Raw genomic sequence first — 22,895 nt, 5'->3', positions numbered from 1 at the left:
CTAACCTATGCTCTTAGCAGATCCTTTACCACTAGAAAAATACTTGTAAGCTGCCCATCTAACACAAAATGAATAGCAGCAATAAGAGTGAGGTACTTTCCCCCAACCACTTATAGACAGTCTTTCATGACTAACGATAAACTATGACTCAACCATTGAGTATCCAGCCATATATTCGATATGGAATGGAGACAACCAACTAGGTTGGAAGCTCATAGAGTTTAGACCATCCAACCACAAACACCCATCCTAAGCCAGTACCTTGTATGGCAGGGTGTAAACTCATAATAAATCTGCAGTAGAGATTGCACTTGCAGTGCAAAAAGGTGCAAAAAGAATAAAGTCTATGAATTTGCATGCCGCTCCAAATAAATCAGTGTTAAACACTAGGGCCCATAACACCTAGTGTGCATGCATTTAACACAAACTTATCCAAACCGCAATTCCATGACGAGACTTTCTACGGTACATACGAGAAAGCCTGGCAACAAAAGTTGGACCATAACAGAAAGTGACAACCCAGTCGCACCTAGGTACCAACCATGAGACATTCTCGTAGCATACTTGGCTATATGTAGAAACAACCCTCCTCTTAAGGTTGTTTCACAATACTTGTAATTGGAACAAGTCTGTACTTAGTACCCGACAATTTCTGGCCACTGAAATTATTCCTGATACGGTGTGCTCCAAATGGTCTCATAAACGGATGTGATCAGTACGTAGGGACATCGTCGCGACACATCATTAGGAATTAGGCGCCAGTGCCAGTCCCAGAGACTCGTATTCTCCACATGTGGAATATGTCTCAAATAAGGATGGCCAAAAAAGTGAGATCCATCAAGTACAAGATGTACTTGTGTGTGGAGGTAACTGCAAAACACTCTGGGACAAGAGTGAGAGGGACCCTCATTATCACTGCTCCACATTGGCTAAACCGAACTCCTTGAGTTCCTAGACCATGTTGTATCCCATGTGACAACATGTGCCAAATCGAACCCGACAAGTGGGTTCATAATAGCATATTGTATATTGGACACTACGGCCCAAAATACTTTGTTCCGACATGTCCCCGGCATGGCTCAAAAATATTCAAGCATATTTATATGACCTGAGCAAGCAAAGCATACTAAAAAATGGAATAAAACCAAATCAATAGATGCGTACCTGGAGATTGAACTGAATGTTCACTTACCCGTATTCAAATAGACAGGAGCACCTCGCCCACCTATGAACAAAAAAAGCAACGTTGCACTAAAAACCTTTGGTGTTGCCTTCGCAATCCAAACCCTTTGGTTAGAATCTACGTAGGCAAACCCCTTGGTAAGACTCTTTGTAGGAACTGCTCAATTAGCAGGTAACGATAACCAACATAGTCAACCGTATACATAATGATTGGAATCAACTTGAAAAGTTGAATGTGTCCACTACTGCGTGGTAGATTGCGGACGTCTTTCGTTGAAAGTATAACGGGAATAGATCAAACTGTGATCCTCAATGCTAGGTCTTATCCCAAAACTGTGTTGCCATAGACACTCGTAGTGCTATAGAGAAAACGGGAGGTCCATGCAGAGGGGAACCCCTAGCTCTTAGGGACAACCATGCTATTTGAAATGTTTGCTGCATCTATACGTCGTGCTATAGATCAGCTTATGCGAGTGTAAGTTTAAAAAACTCAGCTCAATCATTGCACCAAAACATGTAGTGCTTACAAAATACCCATATGTAATGGCAAGACTCTTGCTTGACCATTAACACCGATGGCAAGTCCAATGGGTGGAGTTGTTCAACAATCATCCAAGGATTTCCAACGGGTGGGTCTTCCCTGAGTTCTAACAATGACTCTTAGCCAACGTGTGTGGCTCATAGCCCTTATGGCAATTAGTGGTCAATCGACAAACCGATGAAGACTCTTGCCACTTCTAGCGGAGAGTTAGCAGGCTGACTCACGAGAAAAACATGTATCAAAAGATTCTTAAAAAGTTTTCTTTATTCTTCAAGAGAAATAAGAGAGAGAGAGAGAGAGAGAGAGAGAGAGAGAGAGAGAGAGAGAGAGAGAGAGAGAGAAAGAGAGTATGCTGGGTTGAGGAACTTTCCTTAAGTTACTAGAGTGTGTACCCAATCTGTGTGCTTGTACGCATCTTATGCCTTACTTGCAGCTTATCCTATAAGCATTCCACAGTTTGCTAGTATGACTTGCTCATCGAGAGAGGGAACAGAAAAATATAAAACACATGCCGACCCACCAATCGTGTGGGGGCGGTGATTGTATGAAAATGACGTACAACAACCAAAAGGAGAATGATGGAAAACCATTCATAACTAATAGTGTCCTTGACTGAGTGACTTTGTGAGAGCAAAAGTACGCTCTAGGTAGCATGCCTGGCCTACAAAAGTGGAAGCCCTTGGCTACCATGACAACCGTGAAAGTCAAGACCATAAGTGCCTTGCACCGACTAGACTGGTAGGGATTCGGTGAGAGGATACCCCAATTAATGTAGGTGCACCAAACGTGGTTGCCACTACTCTTGATGCCAAGTCAATCGTAGCATGAATTAGAAGGCTTGCATCACGTGAAAGTGGCCAACATTTGGCGTTGCACAACAAACAATATTGTCCAAAATAAATGCAAAACGTAAAATTGTGGGACACGTGTATCATATACACCCTAATGGAGTGATCTTGTACGCACTGCATAATGTGTTCGACTGATTGTATAAGCCGAGATGATGTGACTGGTCTTACCAAAAATAACTATACCATAAAAGAAATTGGGACATAACACTAGCCAATTCAAAAAACGTACAATACGCTGAAAATCCATATTCAAGTATGAGAAAATGGCTAAGCATAACACGTTCAAAAGACATATAACTACTGTGTCGTGCACCAAACCTGGAGTTTATGTCGAATCACAAACTCATGCATCATGCTTAAGTTGTCATACATGTGGACACTGCTTTTTTTTATGCGTTCCTAAGCAATAAAAGCATAATTTTTGACGCTTTTCCCGTTGAAAGTTGGATTGTGATAGTCGCTTCCTGACCACGTTGTTCATGACCAGATTTGTATCAAAAACCGATTTCTCTTGTACCTGCTGGACCTCTTTGGTCATAATTGTTGGGCAGACAACCCCTTGGGTTGGCGGCAAGTGAGAAGCTGATTCTGGTAACATATGTAAATTAATTGTGAGAGATTTTCCACTTGTGTAGCCAATATTTGGACCCGTACGGCTAGCTTTCGAAAGAGGGCATCAAAAGTTTGCAATTCATGTCGAGTGACAAACTCCCTGGCATCTGGAAAATTACTATCATCCTCCAAAATATCAAACAATCTTTGAGGAGGAGGTGTAGATTTTTTGCAAAGAGAGAGATAGATCGCCTGGGTTTGCATCATCCATCCCTAGTGCCACGTGGGTACCCTCAGTGAGAGTATCCGACCACGCGGCATCCACAAGTGGAGCAGGCTCCAAGTATTCAAAGTCAAACATGTGTTGTTCATCAAGTTCCGTATTCATGGCAAAAACGTGTTGTGCGAACAAAAGAGAAAACAATACCTTGGAGTGCAGAAAGGCATGTAGCCATACCGAACTCAAAAACTTGTAGCAGAGACCGGTGATTAGCCGTGCTAATTCCGCCTTTGGTTGGTAATTCAAATATTCTTTGTCAATCCTTCTTGAAAACAAGATTGATGTATAGTTTGAAAAAGTACCGTCAAAAATCCAGCAACATGTTGGTGTGGTGGAATCTTGCAAATCTTCCACTCGCCTCACTTATGGTGACAAAGACAAATTATGATGATGGCCTTGTGTATGATCCCGTATATTTTCCAATAGCCACTTTTTCCAATCTAAAAAAATGTGAAAGTTGTTACTGCACCATCTTCCTCGGGACCCGCTACAACACCACCGAGTAATTGGAGCAAAGGGGATGTGTGGAGGAAAAAACCATGGGCACTTGCAGTAAAAATTCCGTAAGGCCAAAGGCCTTGGGTGCGTCGCATGTGAACAAAAGCATGCATCAATGGCGTCTGTCTCCAAAACGATGCCGCAAGAGAGAAGGAGGAGTGTAAGTCAACCGTGGGGTGCTTGCCGGCCTAGGCGCTTGTGGCGGGAATTTCTCAGTGGTCCTCTGTGACCATATCAAGCCCAACTCCCCGCAGGTTCACCAAGATCGACTGCACCCTGGTGCTTCTTTTCTACACCTCTTGCATGTTGCATGTTGTGGATCTCCTCTCTTGACAGGCGGGGAAAAAGCCACGGGGAATAACCGGGTGTGCACGGCCTCTTGAGGCAAAGGGAGAAGAGGGGACGACCTGCTAAGAACCCGGAGCTATGGAGCTCGACGAGAGTGCGAGGCCCAACCACACGAATCCCGTCACGTAAGAGGGTGCGTTCGAGCAGCACACGTGCTGCATGTTTTTGTTCTCTCTCCCCGTTGACGGCTCTATGCAACGCCATGGCCAGGCAACACTTCAAAGTTACTTTTTATTTTTCCTTCTTTTGGAATCCAGGGTTGCACGCCCTATTTCGGGCACCCACTCTTGCTAAGGGTTGCAGCCCACGCTATGCATGTGCGGCTACATGCCATGGATGAGCGGCAACAACTGTGCTCTAGCATGTTGCATGTCATCATGCGCCAAAGGCCACCATCATTGGCTGGGCAAGGCATCCAAGGTGCAGGGTTTTTCCATGGTGGGCCCGAACACACGCGCCTTGCGGCGCTGGTTCCCTTTGGTTTCTGGCGCGGTAGTCTTCTAGCATATCTGGGGCCGCCATGAACACCGTCTTCCTAGTCGGTCTACAGTGAAATTCTACACGTCTTTACCACTCGATCAAAGACAACGGGACTCTTGGATTTCAATGAATGATGTCGGGACCAAGGCGGATATAAGTCACGCTAGCATTCGCAATTGGAAAGCCAATGGCAAGGCCATGTCTTCTAGTATGGAGCAATCCCAACAAAGAGCTCACGACAAGGATGATGTTACTGATTGATTCTAGATGCGTTGATTGAGGTAAATTAAGAGTGTTGTTATCAAAATTTTGTGTGAGCAAGTCTTATTACAGATATACAACACCAAGCAAGGCTGCAATCAGCAAGGATACAACCTACAGCAGGTCGAGGCATGTGATTAATCAGGTGTGCATAGTTTTTTTTTCAGTTTGTTTGGCAAAATGTTACAAACCATGCTGTGTATTTCTATCAAGAAACAAAGGTGAGTGCACTTTAAGCACGCCAAGCACAAGCACGGTTTGTGAATGTTCTCATAAGCACTCAAATTTTGTTGCATACTTTGATGGCAAGGGCCAATTATTTAGTATCTCAAGGAGACAGGCATGGCCTATTACTGGACTTGTTGAAGGCAGCAAGTTGCTCGGCCCAGCCGACTCCTTGTGACTGTTTCTACACGTTGACAGAGGATGCTTACCACACAGTACTGGTCCAATTCAATTGAAATTGCTCGACACGGTCGATTCTTTCTGTCATGATATGTGCAGTCGCATCCGTTGGCTCTAAGCACAAACATATTTATGTGAAGCACGGCTTCAATTTATGAATCTTGCATTGAGATTTTTCTCGTTTGGGGTATGCTATGAGCACACGCCTTTGGGGAATTTCTCCATATGCTTGCAGGATATTTCCAGCCAACTTTCTCTCGCGCAACAGAGATGGTTATGATCTACATTTGAGCAAGCTTTTCCTTCAACGTCTCAAGACAACTGGTTACAACAAGATGACCAGGTTATACCATGTTCAATATTGTTTATTTTTCCGTTGGAACCTTACTGCTTTTGTGCAAAGCAAATTGCTTTGACAATTTTACAGGAAGCAAGGCTTCTCCCTTGTGCCAAGGTACTGCCCAATGACTTGGCATCACGTGCATTGGCCCACAGGTTTGGGAAACTGACAAAATAGAGAATCTGAGCTCACAGAATCCCTCCAAGTCTAAACTGTGCAAGGCACTTATGGTTTTGGCTCTCACGTTTGAGGCCATCACTTTTGCCAAGGGCTTAAGATTCTGTATGCATGGCATGCCAGCTAGGTGGATTCAATTCTACCACCTGTTGAAACACGCTTTCGCTATAACACCAGACATTTTGTCAAGGGCAAGATAAGTTCTGGATTGTTTCACATAATTTTGGTTGCTGTCAACGTACAACCACACTAAAAAGAACCTAAATCAAGGACTCTTTGGCAAAGTGCTATCATTAAGTCACACTCGTGTTGTCACAACCACATACACAGTAGGTGGGTCAGTCTATGACTTGTTTGTGTTTTTATGTTACCTCTCTCGATGAGAGAGTCATAGAAAAAGACTGTTGCATGTTTATAGGATAAGCTGCACTCTAGGCATTATCTGCACACGAGCAGGGGCACATACTATACACGTCATAAAAAATCAAGGAAAGTTCATCAGCCCCGCATGCTCTACTTCTCTCTCTTTCTTATTTCTTTCAAAGAATTATGAAAACTTTCTAGGAAGCTTTTGAACATGTTTGTTTGGGAGTCAACCTGAGCCTAGGTGTTGTAACTCCCAGCTAGAAATAGGGCAAGACGCCGTCTACATTAGTCTTCATCGGTTTGTTGATTGAACACTAATTGCCATAAGAGCTATGAGCCACACACAATGGCTAAAGGTCAGGGCTATGAGCCACACACACTTGCTAAAGGTCATTTTTAGATATTGGTTAAGACCCAACTATTGGCATTCCTTGCGTGATTGTTTTAAGATCGAATAGATCTGCCCAGTGGAGTACACATCGAATACATCGATGTTAATGGACAAGCAAGAGTCTTGTCATTACGGATGTTTAGGTTGTCATTTTTGCACTACATGTTTTTAGTGCGATGCCCAAGTTGCGTTTTTGATAATCTTAAAGTCACATCAGCTGATCTATACCATGGCATCTAGAGGCAGCAAACAGTTGAGACAGCATGGTTGTTCATACGAGCTAGGCATCTCACTTGTGTGGATTTCTTGCTCAAGTGAGATTTCTTGCTCTCTCTCTAACACTATGAGTGTCTATAGAATCACAGTTTTGGGGTACGACCGAGCAAGTGTTTACCAAATCACCCCATAGGCATTGAGGATCACAGTTTGATCTATCCCAGTTGTACTTTCAAGGAAAGAAGTCCGCAATCTACCGAGAGGTAGTGGACAAATTCAACTTTTCAAGCTGATTCCAGTCATTTTTATACACGGTCGACTATGTTGGTTACTGTTACCTGCTAGTTGGGCAGATTCTATAAAGGGTCTTACCAAGGGGTTTGACAACGTAGATTATAACCAATGGGTTTGGATTGCGAAGGCAACAACCACGGTTTCCAGTGCAATGTTGCTTGGTTTTTTCACAGGTGGGCGATGTGCTCCTCTGCATTTGAATATGGGTAAGTGAACATTAAGTTCAACTCTCTAGGTACGCATCTATTGATTTGGTGTTATTCCATTTTTTAGTATGTTTTGCTTGGGTTTTTTAAGTTGTGTAAATATGCTTGAATGTTTCAGAGACATGCCAAGGGCATGCATGTCGAAACAAAGTATTTTGGACCGTCGTGTCCCATATGTTTTTTTGCATTATGTTGTTATGAATCCACGTGTAGGGTTCGATTTGGCGCATGTATTCACATGGGATACAACATGGTCTAGGAACTCAAGGAGTTCACTTTAGCCAGTGTGGAGCAATGATAATGAGGGTCCCTCTCACTCGCATCGCAAAGTGTTTGCAATTACCTCCACACACAAGTACATCTTGTACTTGATGGATGTCACTTTTGCTGCCATCATTTTTTGAGACATATTCCACATGTGGAGAATATGAGTCTCTAGGACTGACATTGTCACCTATTTCCTAATGATGTGTTGTGATAAAGTCCCTACATGCTGGTCGCATCCATTTATTAGACCATTTGGAGCACACTCTATCAGGAACAATTTCAGTGGCCAGAAATTGTCGGGTACTCAGTACAGACTTGTTGCAATGACAAGTGTTGTGAAACCACCTTAATGAAGGGTCGTTTCTACATATAGCCAAGTATGCTAAGTTACTGAGAATGTCTCATGGTTGGTACTTAGGTGTGACTGAGCTTTCACATTCTATTATGGTCCAACTCTTGTTGAAAGGCTTTCACGTACGTACTGTGGAAATTCTCGTCATGGAATTGCGGTTTGGATAATTTTGTGTTAAATGTATGCACATTAGGTGTTATGGGCCCTAGTGTTTAACACTGATTTATTTTGAGTGGCATGCAAATTCATGGACTTTATTCATTGTGCACCTTTTTTTGGCACTACAAGTGCAGTCTCTACTGTAGCTTTATTATGAGTTTACACCCTGCCATACAAGGTATTGGGGTTTAGAATCTATGAGCTTACTCCAGTCCAACCCACTTTCAACCTAGTTGGCTATATCCACTCCATATTAAATATATGGCTGGATACTCAATGGTTGCGTCATAGTTTATCGTCAATCGTGGAAGACTGTCTGTAAAGTTGTTGGCGGAAAGCACCTCACTCTTAGTGTTTCTATTCATCTCGTGTTGGATAAGTAGTTTACAAGTATTTTTTGCTAAAGAATCTGCTAAAACATACATTAGCACAAAGCATTTTGAATGGGCGATTCTCTCCCTATTCTTGATATTTCTTAGGTTAGGTTTTCAACTTTGAACACCTGTTGTGGTGGGGTTGGATACCGACTCAATAGTTTCATAAGTCAAGGACTTAGTAGGAATATTCCTAAAAAGATTCTGTCTTCCTCCTTGTCGACTCTTTCGCCTTTTTCATATCTCTATCTGTGTGTGTGTGTGTGTGTGTGTGTGTGTGTGTGTGTGTGTGTGTGAGAGAGAGAGAGAGAGAGAGAGAGAGAGAGAGAGAGAGAGAGAGGTATTAGGAAGGTTGAGACATAGACAAAGATTTAGGGTTTAGGGTACTGAAAACAATAACATCCATTAATAATAGAAAGTTACATTTTATTGCACTTGCATTACATAGGCAAGAAGCGTTCATCTTCTGGAAGGACCGGTTTAGGAGTAGATGTGCTACCTTCGAGTGGAAAAAGAAGATCACCATGTTCCCTAGCTGCTGCGTCATTTCCTCCTCATCTTCCTCTGTGATGAGCCCAATTTTCTTCCAGCAAGAGAAAGCGAATTGTCCCTTCTCGAACAAGCTGAGTAAGCTCCACATATTGAGTTCCTTGCAGTGATAGAGGCGATACACATTGATTGTTGCCTTTAGAGCCTCCCTAAACCAGTCGGCTCCATACAACGCCTCTCCATTGGGAATGGCTTCCATGGCATCCCACGCAAACTTGATTTTATTCTCAAGATAGTCGGTCATCGTGAAAAGTAATAGAGGTGTGCAACGGAAGCTACTGGAAGCTTTCACAAAAATAGATTCAAGCAATGGTAATTTATAGCCATTGTGCAAATATTATATTACTTTATTCACGATTTGACAAATAAACAACCATTTTCCAAATTTGAAAAAAACTGCAAATCAATGTACCAAAATGTGGCCATCATAAGATAAAATTAGAAACTAGTACAGTTGTCCATTTTGTGAAGCATACTAACAAAAAGTGAGAATTGACAAATGCTATGCACCCTTGCCTGGATAGGTCCCGCCTTCGGCTCAGTGCCCTGAAGATATCAGCATCTCCAAAATTGGTTGATGGATAAACATGTTCTCATTTTGGCTTAACCCTAGCACACACAGATAAATAAGATACAAATGTTTACATGCAAGATATGGTTTTTGCTTTGACACCCGTTCCATGAAGTCTGGACATGTGCACAATGTCTTGTTGCAAATACAAACTTTGTACATCTCGACATGACCATCTTCACTTTTGGTCTCTACTTTGAAGACCTCATTAACACCATCTGCTGCACATATCTCTTCTACGACCTTCACTCTCAAGGCTAGTGCTAAACTGATCTTGCGAGCAGCATCCTTGGAAATGGAAGTCCGATACCCTAACGCACACCATCTCGCACTGTGGCTCTTGCACTGCCTTCAGGAGTGGATGTATCTTTTGACTTGAAAGGAGAGTTGGTCATATTTTGTGCATGAGCAACCATCATTACATTAGATATTCCTTCTTTGCTGAGCTCCACTTGATACCCCCCTTCATGCAATATTTGCACCTCATCCTCCGATAGGTTGGTGCCCACATGCAAGGGCCAAGTGTGTGGTGGATGCTGAGGCTATGGCTCAATGTTCTGGTCTACTATATGGCAATGCAAGACATGATCCGGACAAAACCAAAACCATTGACGCACCACACCATTCGGATGCTTTCGATATCCTTCAAAAGATACGGCTCAATGTTTTGGTCTACTATATGGCAATGCAAGACATGATCCGGACAAAACCAAAACCATTGACGCACCACACCATTTAGATGCTTTCGATATCCTTCAAAAGATGGGGCCGATATACCAAGGCTAGAACCTGCAATACTGTATCCACACCTTTGTCCTCCTCTTGGCGTGCCCCTACATGTGACCCTACTACCTTGTGGAGTTCGGCGTATGGCCCACATTGCCTCATTGACCTTGCGCTCAACTACATACTGCCCACCAGAACCTATACTTTGTTTTGGGGTTTGTGATATCCCTTCTTCTGCAAAGTTGATCTTACATGGTCTTCCACACTTCTTGCGATCTTTGGTGACCGAGTTGTACTCAGGCCTATGCGATGCATCATCTTCCACGTTGATAACCTCATTTGGCTTGCGTTTTTGCCTTGATGTCTCCTTATCTCCTGTCAATGGATTTGGTTGTTTCTACATTGGAGTGCCCTGAGTAGCCACATTCGCTGCTCTTATCAGTTGTCATTATTCTTTGAGAGAAGTAAGAAAGAGATAGAAGGAGAGCATGTTGGGTTGAGGAAGTTTCCTTAAGTTTCTAGAGTGTGTATTCAATCTGTGTGCTCTTACGCATCTGATGCCTGAATTGCAGCTTATCCTATAAGCATGCCACAGATTGCTGGTATGACTCTCTCATCAAGAGAGATAATAGAAAAACACAAAACACATCCTGCCCCTCCGACCTTGCAGGGATCGTGATTTGTACGAAAAGCGATGAAATATGGCACTTTGCCGGTGAATTAAATCCGAAATTTAGTTGCCTTTGAGTGTTGATATGCGATGATAGCAACCAAAAAGAAAATTATGGAAACAATGCATAATGAATAATGTCCTTGACAGAGTGACTGTGTGAGAGTAGAAGCGTACTTTATACCATTTGGGTAGCATGCCTTGCATACAAAAGTGCCTTGCACTGGCTGGACTCGTAGGGATTTGCTGAGATGATATTGTGAATAATATAGGTGCTCCAAACTTGATTGCCATTGCTCGTGACGCTAAATCAATCGGAGTACGAATTAGAAGCCGCACGCCACGTGAAATTGACCAAGCATTTAGCGTGGCACGACAAACAATACTGTACAAAGTAAATGAGGAATGTAAAATTGTGTGACGTGTATCGTATACACCCTAATTCGGTGATCATGTATGCACCTCATAATGTGTTCGGATGATCGTATTAGTCGAGAGTATGTAACTGGTCTTACCAAAAATTACTATACCAGAAAATAAATTGGGCATAACACTACTCAATTCAAAAAACGTACAATACTCTGAAAAGCCACATTCAAGTATGAGACAGTGTCTGAACATAACATGTTCAAAAGACATATAACTATTGTGCCTTGCACCAAAACTTGAGTTTATGTTGGATCACGAACTCATGCATCATACTTATGTTGGCGTACATGTGGACACTGCTTTTTTTTTATGCGTTCCTAAGCAATAAAAGCATAATTTTTGACGCTTTGCCCGTTGAAAGTTGGATTGTGATAGTTGCTTCCTGAGCACGTTGGTCAGGACCGGATTTGTATCGGCAATTGATTTCTCTTGTACTACCTGCTGGACCTCTTTGGTCATAACTGTTGGGCAGACAACCCCTTGGGTTGCTGGCAAGTGAGAAGTTGATTCTGGTAGCATATTGTAAATTAATCGTGTGAGACTTTCCACTTGCGTAGCCAATATTTGGACCCGTACAGCTAGCTTGCAAAATCGGGCATCAAGAGTTTGCCAGTCTTGTCGAGTGACAAACTCCCTGGCATCCAACAAGTTACTATCATCTTCCAGAATATCAAACACACTCTGAGGAGGAGGTGTAGATTCTTGTGGGGAGAGAGATAGACTATCGGGATTTGCATCATCTGTCCATGTTGCCACGTGGGTACCCTCCGTGAGAGTATCCAGCCACGTGACATCCACTGGTGAAGCAGACTCCAGGTATTCGAAGTCAAACATATGTTGATCATCAATTTATGTACTCATGGCTGGTGTTGTGTGAACAAAAGAGAAAACATTACCTTGGAGTACAGAAAAACTTGTAGCCGTATCAAACACCGAAACTCGTAGCTGAGGCCAGTGATTAGCCGTGCTAATTCTGCCTGCGATCATAAAGAAGGTGAATGCAAAACCGCGTCAGAATTTGGGAAGAATTGAAACCACCGGGTAACTTCAAATTGTCGATGACATCAAAGCACTGATGAATTCGACTCCACCAGAGAACGTACCATGCATCGTATGCAATCCTTGAAGGTGCTAGTCACCGATTATATACTTTGACGAACCGACGGTCATTCAAACTATTGCCGCCAATTCTCCGATCGAGAATTTTTTGTTTTCAGAAATGGCAGAGCTTCTAAAAAATACCCAAAACTGTAGGGTTGCGCGTCTTTCCCCGTTGGAGTGAGGGTACGAGAAGATGAAGCCCTGGCTTGGCAATACTACGGGACCAACACCCTATGTGGTCCAAAGGGGGTGGCCTAGTGTGTATGGCCAATCTCTTAGGGAACTGTTTTAAAAAAAAAAACTAATTTCTCTGCTACAGACTTCGGACGCCTACGCGAGCAAGGAAGAAGAATTAGCGCGTGATGAGGTCCGCCCTTAGGGGTGCTGCAGAGACGTAAAATGCTTGGCTTGCTGGCGCACTCCCTTCAAGCTCCACCTTGCATGGTTTAGCCGTTGTCAAAAACTTGCCCCTTCCCGACTTTGGGTTGCTACCCACGGTGCCTGGCCCCTGGCCCGGTCCTTAGCTTGACATTACTCCCTCCTTGGAGAAGTGTTTTTGTCCTCAAAAACACAAGTGGTAGTATCTTCGTAAGAAGAGTGGTATTTTCCTTTTTGGCATCCCATATGCGGACCAATTGTCCATATGACTGATACCTGGTGCAGTGAGGAGGTTCAATGAAACCAAGAGCAACATCTTGATTTTCAACATTGTTGTCCTTTTGCAACCACTTGTATCTGAACAGTAACTCATGATAACTCATGTGAGTATCTTGAAAAGCTCATAGCTACTGAAGGATAGAATAGGGAGTGTCCTCATGTCAGACTTTTGAACATTTTGGAACACACAGAACTACATGTTCACCCCTAATGAAGGTTACATGCCAACGTACTTTGTCAGCACACCTACTAAGTCCTTGAATTATGAAACTATTGAATCGGTATCCAATCCCACCACAAAAGGTGTTCAAAGTTGAAAACCTAACCTAAGCAAATTCTAGAATAGGGAGAGAATCGCCCATTCAGAATGCGTTGTGATAACGTATGCTCTTAGTAGATCTTTTAGCAAAAAATACTTGTAAACTGTCCATCCAACGCGGGATGAATAGCAGCAGTAAGAGTGAGGTACTTTCCCCCAACCACTTACAGACAGTCTTCCACGACTGAGGATAAACTATGACTCAACCATTCAAAATCCAGCCATATACTCAATATGGAATGGAGACAACCAACTAGGTTGAGAGCGGGTTGGAGTGGAGTAAGCTCATAGAGTTTAGACCATCCAACCCCAGGCACCCATAGTGAGCCATTTCCTTGTATGGAAGGGGGTAAACTCATACTAAATCTGCAAGAGAGATGGCACGGGCAGTGAAAAAGGGCAAAGAAGAATAAAGTCCATGAATTTTCACGTCGCTCCGAATAAATTTGTGTTAAACACTAGGGCCCATAACACCTAGTGTGCATGCAATTAACACAAACATATCCGTACCGCAATTCCATGACGAGAATTTCCACGATACGTACGTGAAAGTCTTGCAGGAAAGTTGGACCATAACAGAATGTGACAACCCAGTCACACCTAGGTACCAACCATGAGACATTCTCATGAATGTAGCATTCTTTGCTATATGTAGAAACGACCCTCCGTTTAGGTGGGTTCATAGCACTTGTTATCGTAACAAGTATGTACTTAGTACCCGACAATTTCTGGCCACTAAAATTGTGCCTGATACTGTGTGCTTCAAATGGTCAAATGAACGGATATGAGCAGTACCTAGGGACTTTGTCGCGATAGATCATTAGGAATCGGGCGCCAGTGTCAGTCCCAGAGACTCATATCTGCACATGTGGAATATGTCTCAAAGAAGGATGTCAGGAAAAGTGACATCGATCAAGTACGAGATGTACTTGTGTGTAGAGATAACTACAACACTTCGCGACAAGAGTGAGAGGGACCCTCATTATCATGCTCCACACTGGCTAAATTGAACTCCTTGAGTTCCTAGACCATGTTGTATCCCATGTGACAATGTGTGCCAAATCGAACCCTACAAGTCATAACACCATAATGTATAGTGGACATTATGGCCCAAAATACTTTATTCCGACATGCCCTTGGTATGGTTCTAAAACCTTCAAGCGTATTTATATGACTTGAAAAAAAAAACCAAGCAAAGCATACTAAAAAATGGAATAACACCAAATCAATAGATGTGTACCTGGAGATTTGAACTGAATGTTCACTAACCCGTATTCAAATGCACAGGAGCGCCCACTTGTGGAAAAACAAGCAACATTGCATTGGAAACCGTGGGTGTTGCCTTCGCAATCCAAACTTGTTGGTTAGAATCTAAGTAGTCAAACCCTTGGGTAAGACCTTTTGTAGGAACTGCTCAACTAGCAGGTAACGGTAACCAACATAGTCAACGGTGTACAAAATGATTGGAATCAACTTAAAAAGTTGAATTTTTCCGCTACCCCATGGTAGATTATGGGCTTCTTTCCTTGAAAGTAGAACTGGGATAGATCAAACTATGATCCTCAATGCCTATGGGGAGAGTTAGCAATCACCCGCCGGGTCTTACCCGTAGTGCTATAGAGGGAGCCAAAGATCCACACAAGTGAAATGCCTAGCTCTTATGGACAGCCATGATGTCTCAACTGATTGTTGCATCTATACTCCATGGTAGAGATCAGATGATGGGAGTTTAAAGCTATCAAAAACTCAACTCGAGCGTCACACTGAAAACATTTAGTGCAAAATGACACTCTAAACATCCAGAATGACAATCCTCTTGCTTGTCCATTAACGTCGATGTGCACTCCACTGGGTAGAGTTGTTCGATCTTGAGAACAATCACCCAAGGAATACTAACAAATGGGTCTTACCCTATATTTAACAATGGCTCTTAGCCAGCATGTGTGGCTCATAGCCCTCATGGCAATTAGTGTTCAATCGGTTGAATCGATGAAGACTAATTTGGATGGCATCTTGCCCAATTTCTAGCTGAGAGTTAGAGCACCTTGGATCAGGCTTGCTCACCAGTGAAACATATATCAAAAGCTGCTTAGAAAGTTTTCATTATTCTTCAAGAGAGAGTACAAGAAAAACACAAACACATCTTGACCTACCTACCTTGCAGGGGTCGTGATTGTATGATAATGAGTTAGCATTGGCACTTTGCTTGTAAATGAAGTCCAAATTTTAGGTTCCTTTTGGTGATTTTGTGTGTTGACAGCAACCAACAAGCATGTTAAACAATCCAGAACTTATCTTGTCCTTGACAAAGTGTCTGGTGTTATAGCGGAAGCGTGTTTCATGAGGCGGTAGAATGGAATCCACCTAGCTAGCATGCTGTGCATACAAAATTTTAAGCCCTTGACAAAAGTGATGGTGAGAACCAAAACCATCAGTGCCTTGCACAATCTAATCTGGTAGGCATTCTATGAGGTGATATTCCCTATTTTGCCAGTTTTTTCAAACTTGTGTGCCACTCTCCTTGATGCCAAGTCATTGGGTGGTACCTTGGCACAAGAGAGAAGCTTTGCTTCGTGTAAAATTGTCAAAGAACTTTGCTTTGCACAAAAGCAATAGTTTCCAATCAAAGATGTAAACATGGAAAAATAAGAAGAACGTAATATTGGCTAACCTGGTCGTTGCTGTGACCAGTTGGTCCGAGAATCCGTGGAAGAAAACTCGCTTAAAAATGGCTCATAGCCATATCTGTTGCACAAGTGAGAACTGTCGTGCGTACATATACGTCCCTTGTATCATATACGCCCGTCTGTCACGTAATGAAATAACCTGCAAAAGCATATTGCCAAGTCCATTTGTATGCTCATAGCATAGGCGGAACATGGGGAGTGTTAATGCAAGATGCATGAATAGAAGCCTTGCTTCACATAAGTTCATCAAATAGATGAGACAAGAATGTAACCTGAGTGCTCATAGCTAACAGATGCTCTTGGTGACACACATATGTCTGAGCAGAAAAAGATTGACCTTGTCACAATTTCATAGGGAAACGGCCTTGCCAAATTTTGCTACTGATTGAGAATCATAACATTTCCCGATAGTGAGAAAGATATCATCTACCACTGAGCTATCAAGTGTTAGCGATTGTCCAAGGTTGCTTGTTCAAATCAACGTTTGCTTGACAAGTTGGCATTGTGAAAATTCATGTGGTGGTCAACATTGCATTCAGTTCCTAGCTGTGGATGTCAATGTTTTTTCAACGATGCTTCATGTACCTATATTGCCTCCTCCCTAGCAAGCTGCAATGGCTTGGAAATGAGTATGCATCCAATGCATGGAGCCGTGCTCCCAAAAATCTTGCTTTCCTCCACCTCGAGATAGCACAACAAGGAGAGATCAAAAATTAACAACCGATGTAAGACACAAATCGGTTTATTGGAGTGTCGCTATAGGGAGCCTTGCTCCTGAAATGTTTCTGATGGTAAACAGTTACTTAAAATTATACTTACCGGTCGACCTTGCCGAATATCGTAATCGAATATGTCACATGCCCTGCCTCAGTTGCCTTTGTATCAACCTTCAACCTCTGATGAACGTGTGTTGTTAAAGTATTGTGTACTCAAGCCGTGCTTGATGTTGATCCCTCAACCAAACAGTGGTTATTTGCAAACAAACCAGTCAACAAAAGTAGAATGCATACGGAACTGTCACAAGTCGTGCTTGTGCCTGCATGCAAGAGCTACATAGCATGTGAAAGCGTGATCAAACCAAAACAAAAGCTACTGCATACCTGGTTAATCATGCGATTCGACCTGTCAATCAATGTCTCCATGATCCTCAAATCACGAGTAACATTATCTTGGCGATGATCTCTGTTGACTCTCGAGTCGTGTTGGAGGAGGTAAGATTTGGTTGTAACCGTAATCATGGTCCTTACCATGGTAGGGTATATCCTTGCGGATTGCAGCCTTGCTTAGTTTTGAATCAGCAACAACGTCATCCTTGTCGTGGCTTCCCAATTGCAATTGCTAGCATGACCTTGCACGCTCGTGGCTTAGTCACTTTTTCCCAACCGAAAATTCAAATACTGCAAAACGAGACTGTGCTATCCCCCCGGGTGGAACATGTGCCTTGGAAAGTGACGGCCGAAGTCAAGGCGAGTACCTTGGCTTCCCCATGCTGGGAGGGGCCACTAACCTATTGCCTTTGGGCAAGGACGACCAAAAACGGGAAAAAAAAACATAAATAAATTTTAAAAATGAACCAGAGAGCGATGGCGGCTCTGTTGTGCCGAGCAACAGGGAGATGTCCTGGCTGCTGCATGCCGAATTCGGCATGGCTGGTGTGACGTAATCTCCTTAAGGGCCTAGGGCGCATCCAACAAGCCCCATCTTGGCGGGTTTCAAGCAGGTCGACCTGCGTCCTTTTGCATGCTAGCGGCCGATCCCGCGGCGGCTTGTCGCATCCTATTGGCCTCAAGCAAGCCCGCCATGGCTACAGCTTGAAGGGATCGAGATTGGGAGAAACATGCATCCGCCATGCAAAGCATGCAAAACGGCCTGATCCATCTTGGCCGCAGGCCCTTCCAAACTCGCCATGAGAGAGAGTTTCATGCTTCACGAGAGAGAGAGAGAGAGAGAGAGAGAGAGAGAGAGAGAGAGAGAGAGAGAGAGAGAGAGAGAGAGAGAGAGAGAGAGAGAGAGAGAGAACGGGAGAGAAGGCCATGCTTCTTCCCCTCCTCCATGGCTGCTCCCTCCCCTGAGCTCTGATACCAATGTGAAGACTGGGGACCGGACCATGCAACTCTCCACCCAACCGTACCCTATATAGGCCTTGCCTACTAATTATAGGGATCCCCTTGACCACATGTCGGTCTTGGCCCCTGGCTCGGCCCTTGGCCTGACACAGCCAACCAAGATAGTTTTGCATTGTTCTCATTCAACCACGTTGGAGATAAGGTAGATTCTATTATCTTGCTAGCACAACCTACACCGCCATGGATGTGGACATTAACATGACTCATGCATTTGATTTTGAGAACTCTATGACAAATCCACCTAATGTTGCTCCACAGTCGGATACTCTCATGGAGGGTACCTGCCCAACACCATGGCAAGATGATAGCTATGAGCTACTTGATATACAAGAGTTTCATGCACTACAAACACGTATGTCTATGATAGAGAAAAATTTTGCATGTTTGAATGAAAATGTTACTAAATTATGATATGCAACAGTAGACCAAGGGTTCTGCTGGCACACATATGTAGGAGCAAGGCTCCAATCAGGGGGGATTCACAATTTGCGATGCACTCCAAATGCAATGAAGGCACTGTAAACAAGTCTGACATTAGAGGGCAAGGCCTACAAATGGTGGATGTGTCTCAAGGAAAAGGGAATCATACGATAGACTTGGGCAGTCTTTGAGTCTTTATTTAGAAAGGAATTTCTGCCCACAAATGAAGCGGATAGCAATTAATCTGTTGAGGGTAAGTGTTCCATGCAGCATGATAAAACACTATTGGAATATATCTCACACTACCATGATGTCATTCTCAAGTTGGAGGGGTTACATACCTTTCAGCAGGTGTGTGGATTTATTTGCCGTCTGACACTAGAGGTTAAGAAGCATGTCAAGACTCTGGATTCCAAGACGCTTGAGGAGGCAATAGAGCAAGCTCATATATCACGACGATCCTAATGAGAGACCACTGTATAAAATCACGTGCCTGTCACTACACATGAAAATGTACGCACACAACATGGGCACAATAAAAGAAAGTTTATAGCAGCTGCATCGGAGGCCTCTAAAAAACCCAAGGGGTCTAGGGTCCTCTCTCCATTGAAGAGTTTGCAAAGGCTAAAAAAGAAAAACTCTGTTTCACATGTTTAGAGTGTGGGCACGGAAAAAATGATTGTCCCAAAGAGAAATCTATGGCCCAAGGAAAAGAGAGAGCAATGCACATGATGCAAATGTTGCCTCTTGAGTCCTCCTCTTGTTTCTCCAATGTGGAGGTAACACACATCGAGGTGGTGCATGAATGCTGTATCATGGCTTCCATGTGGCCGTCAACCTTCGGTCCACATGAGCTGGTGCGTATACATGGGTCCATCTAAGGGCACAAGATGTAGATCTTGGTGGATGATGGTGCTTCACACAATTTCGTCAACTATAAGTTACTGAAACGGCTCAAGTTACTCAGACTCCGAGTTCCCACCGTTACAAGGTAGAGATGATGAACGGCCATGATGCCGAGGTGTGTGACACTCAAGTGAAAGATGTGCCACTGGAAATTCAAGGGTATCATACGACCTTGAATGTTTAGGTTATGAATATGGAGCAGCAGATGTGGTACTAGGTAGAGAGTGGTTACATAGTCTAGGATCATAACTTAAGCGTAGCTATGAGCACAACATCTTAATGTTTGAATCCAATGGTGTGCATGTGCTATTGTTGGGAGAGAAGGATGTGCCTTCTTCACCACTCATTTGTACAACAGAGGTTATGAAGCTCACTTCTAAATAGAAGAATAATTTCTGTGTTACTCCATGTGTCCTTTTCTTTCAAATGTTGATCATGTTTTACTTGACAATTCCTCAATGCCGCATGCTTCTCTCTCTTCTGTATCATTTATGGCTACTTTTCTCTCTCTCTTGAACAAGCAAATGTTGCTAATAGTTTAAAGAAACTATTAATGGAATACAAGGATGTATTTCCAGATGATCAACCACCAGGATTACCGCCGACATGGGCTATGCAACATGGCATATGTGTGGTTGCAGGTAGTAAAGTAGTAAGTAAACCACCCTACAGAATGAGCCATTCTGAGGCTGATAAGGTGTCAGCTTGCTGACTATCTCAGTAGAGGTTTTATACAACCTAGTTCCTCACCATGGGCTTCTCCCATCTTATTGAGCATGCGCATGTGCCTAAACTATTGGGGATTGAATGCGGTTATTGTTAAGAACAAGTACCCTTTACCAAGAGTGGATTAGCTATTTGATAAGCTCACCCACGCTCATATCTTTACAAGATAGACCTACGGTCAGGGTATCATCCAATACGCATAAGGCTTGCGGATATACCCAAGATTGCATTTTAAACACGGTCTGGACATTATGAATTTTTGGTTATGCCCTTCGGGTTGACCAATGTGCCAGCTACTTTCATGACGCTTATGGACAACGTCTTGAGATCATGTCTGGGCAAGTTTGTTATTTTTTTTTCTCAACGACATTCTCGTATATAGTGCTTTGGAAGAAGAGCATCTACAACATCTAAAGCAGATGTTTGACTTGCTACGGGAGCATAAGCTACATGCCACAGAATCAAAGTGTGATTTTCTCAAGGAGGAGATTCACTATTTAGGGCATGTTATTTTGCTGACGGGTTACCCATGGATGGATCCAAAGTGGATGCCATTCGGAGGTGGCCCTCTCCCATAAATCTAGAAGAGCTTCATATTTTCTTGAGATTTGCAGGTTTTTATCGAAGGTTTATTAAAAACTATGCTCACATTGATATTCCGATGATAAAAGGCCAACTGAAGGCCAAGGGCAAAACTTTTCAGTGGGGTCCATCTCAACAACAAAGTTGTGATGCTTTGAAGGACGTACTAGCTACATCTCCTATTTTACCTATTGTGGATCCTTTGAAGCCATTCGTTTTAGAAACAAATGCCAATAACCATGCTATTGGAGCAACCCTGCAACAAGAGGGAAGGCCAATTGCATTTGAAAGAAAAAAGCTTGATTCAACCTAGCAAAATTATTCTGCTTATGATAGAGAACTCTATGCTATAGTGTCATCTTTGAACTTAGCGGCATTATCTCTATGGGGCACGGTTTGAGATTGTGTTTGACCATGAAAGCATAAAATGGCTAGGTCACTAGTTACGGTGGGGTTGGCAGCTGAAAAGTTCCAACAGGTCAAGGATTTCCTCCAAGACCATATGGAAATGCTGAGACTGGCTTGTCAAAATGTTTGACAAACAGAAGATCGGTATAAGAAGTATGCTGATGAGAAACGTTGGCAAGTTACCTTCACAAAAGGAAAGAGGTATTTTTGTGTGTGCCAGGGCATTCATAAAGTTTGAAGATTGGGACAACACCTAAATTATCTATGAGATATTGTGGGCCTTTCAAGATTCTTAAGCGAGCTGGTTATCGAGCCTACAAACTCTCATTACCTGTGCACTCTCGTATTCATCCGGTGTTTCATGTAAGTCGTTTACACAAACACTTGCATGGGGACGACAATGCCCAACAAATTTTGGTTGATTTCATTGAACCTCTAGTCCAACTGCATGAACGTGAATGCATCTTAGACTATCATGATTTACGTACTTGTTGTCATGTACGTCGACAAGTTTAGTCAAGGAAAGCCCGACTTGAAGAAGGTGCCACTTGGAAAAACATTACTGTTCTCAAGGAGAAGTTTTCCACTTTTGTTTTCGAGGACGAAAACACTTCTCCAAGGGGGAGTAATGTAAGGCCAAGAGCAACCTAGGGTAAGGGCCTAGACAGCTTAGATGTAAAATGGGGATCCAATTAAGCTAGGGCTAAGAGCCGCAATGTCTATATATAGGGTGGTAAGGAGGTGGATCTCCTAAGCTAGTCCATTGGGTTCTTACACATATGATACCCTTTTTTGCTTCTACTTGTGCACCTATTATTGACTACCAACCAACATCTTATGTGCCACTCTTGATACAATCGAGTCTTCTATCACATATTGTTCCATGATTTCACAAGAAATAATGTAATTATTGTATATTTCATATGCTTCTATTCTACACACCATCATCGAGTGTCATCAAGATTTATCACTTTGATTAGCTAGGTATGTAATACTATAGCATAGCTTTACTTCCTTACTGCTACCTTAATCTAGTGCGTACTCAACAATAGTAGATATTGAGCACAATACTAGCCACAACACCACAACAATGGCATGCTTTTCATCAAAGTAGCTCAACAAATTAGACCCTCTAAAAGTTCTACAATCACAAGAGCCACTAAGATCTCAAGCTCACGACGTCAAAGACAAAGCATAGCCTCTCAACATTGCTCTAGTCTTCCATGAACACTTTTCAACAGCGCTTTGCCAAACTTACTTGGAAGGCCAGTTTGTTGGGCCTTCCTTAAGTTCACTAGTATAGCCGGTGGCTTCGCTCTCTCTCTCTCTCTCTCTCTCTCTCTCTCTCTCTCTCTCTCTCTCTCTGCGTCACTGTGATTCCCAGACGCTGCAAGCGACATTGCCGGATTAATATGCTGTCGACGCCTGTGGGGGGTGGGGGGGGGGGATTTCCTCCCCCTTTATCTATTAGTATAGAT

Source organism: Adiantum capillus-veneris, chromosome 23 (genome assembly GCF_014529385.1).
Source record: "Adiantum capillus-veneris isolate H3 chromosome 23, ASM1452938v2, whole genome shotgun sequence".
NCBI classification, from domain to species: domain Eukaryota; kingdom Viridiplantae; phylum Streptophyta; class Polypodiopsida; order Polypodiales; family Pteridaceae; genus Adiantum; species Adiantum capillus-veneris.
The sequence above is the reverse complement of the archived record's forward strand: the minus strand, read 5'-3'. Positions refer to the sequence as shown.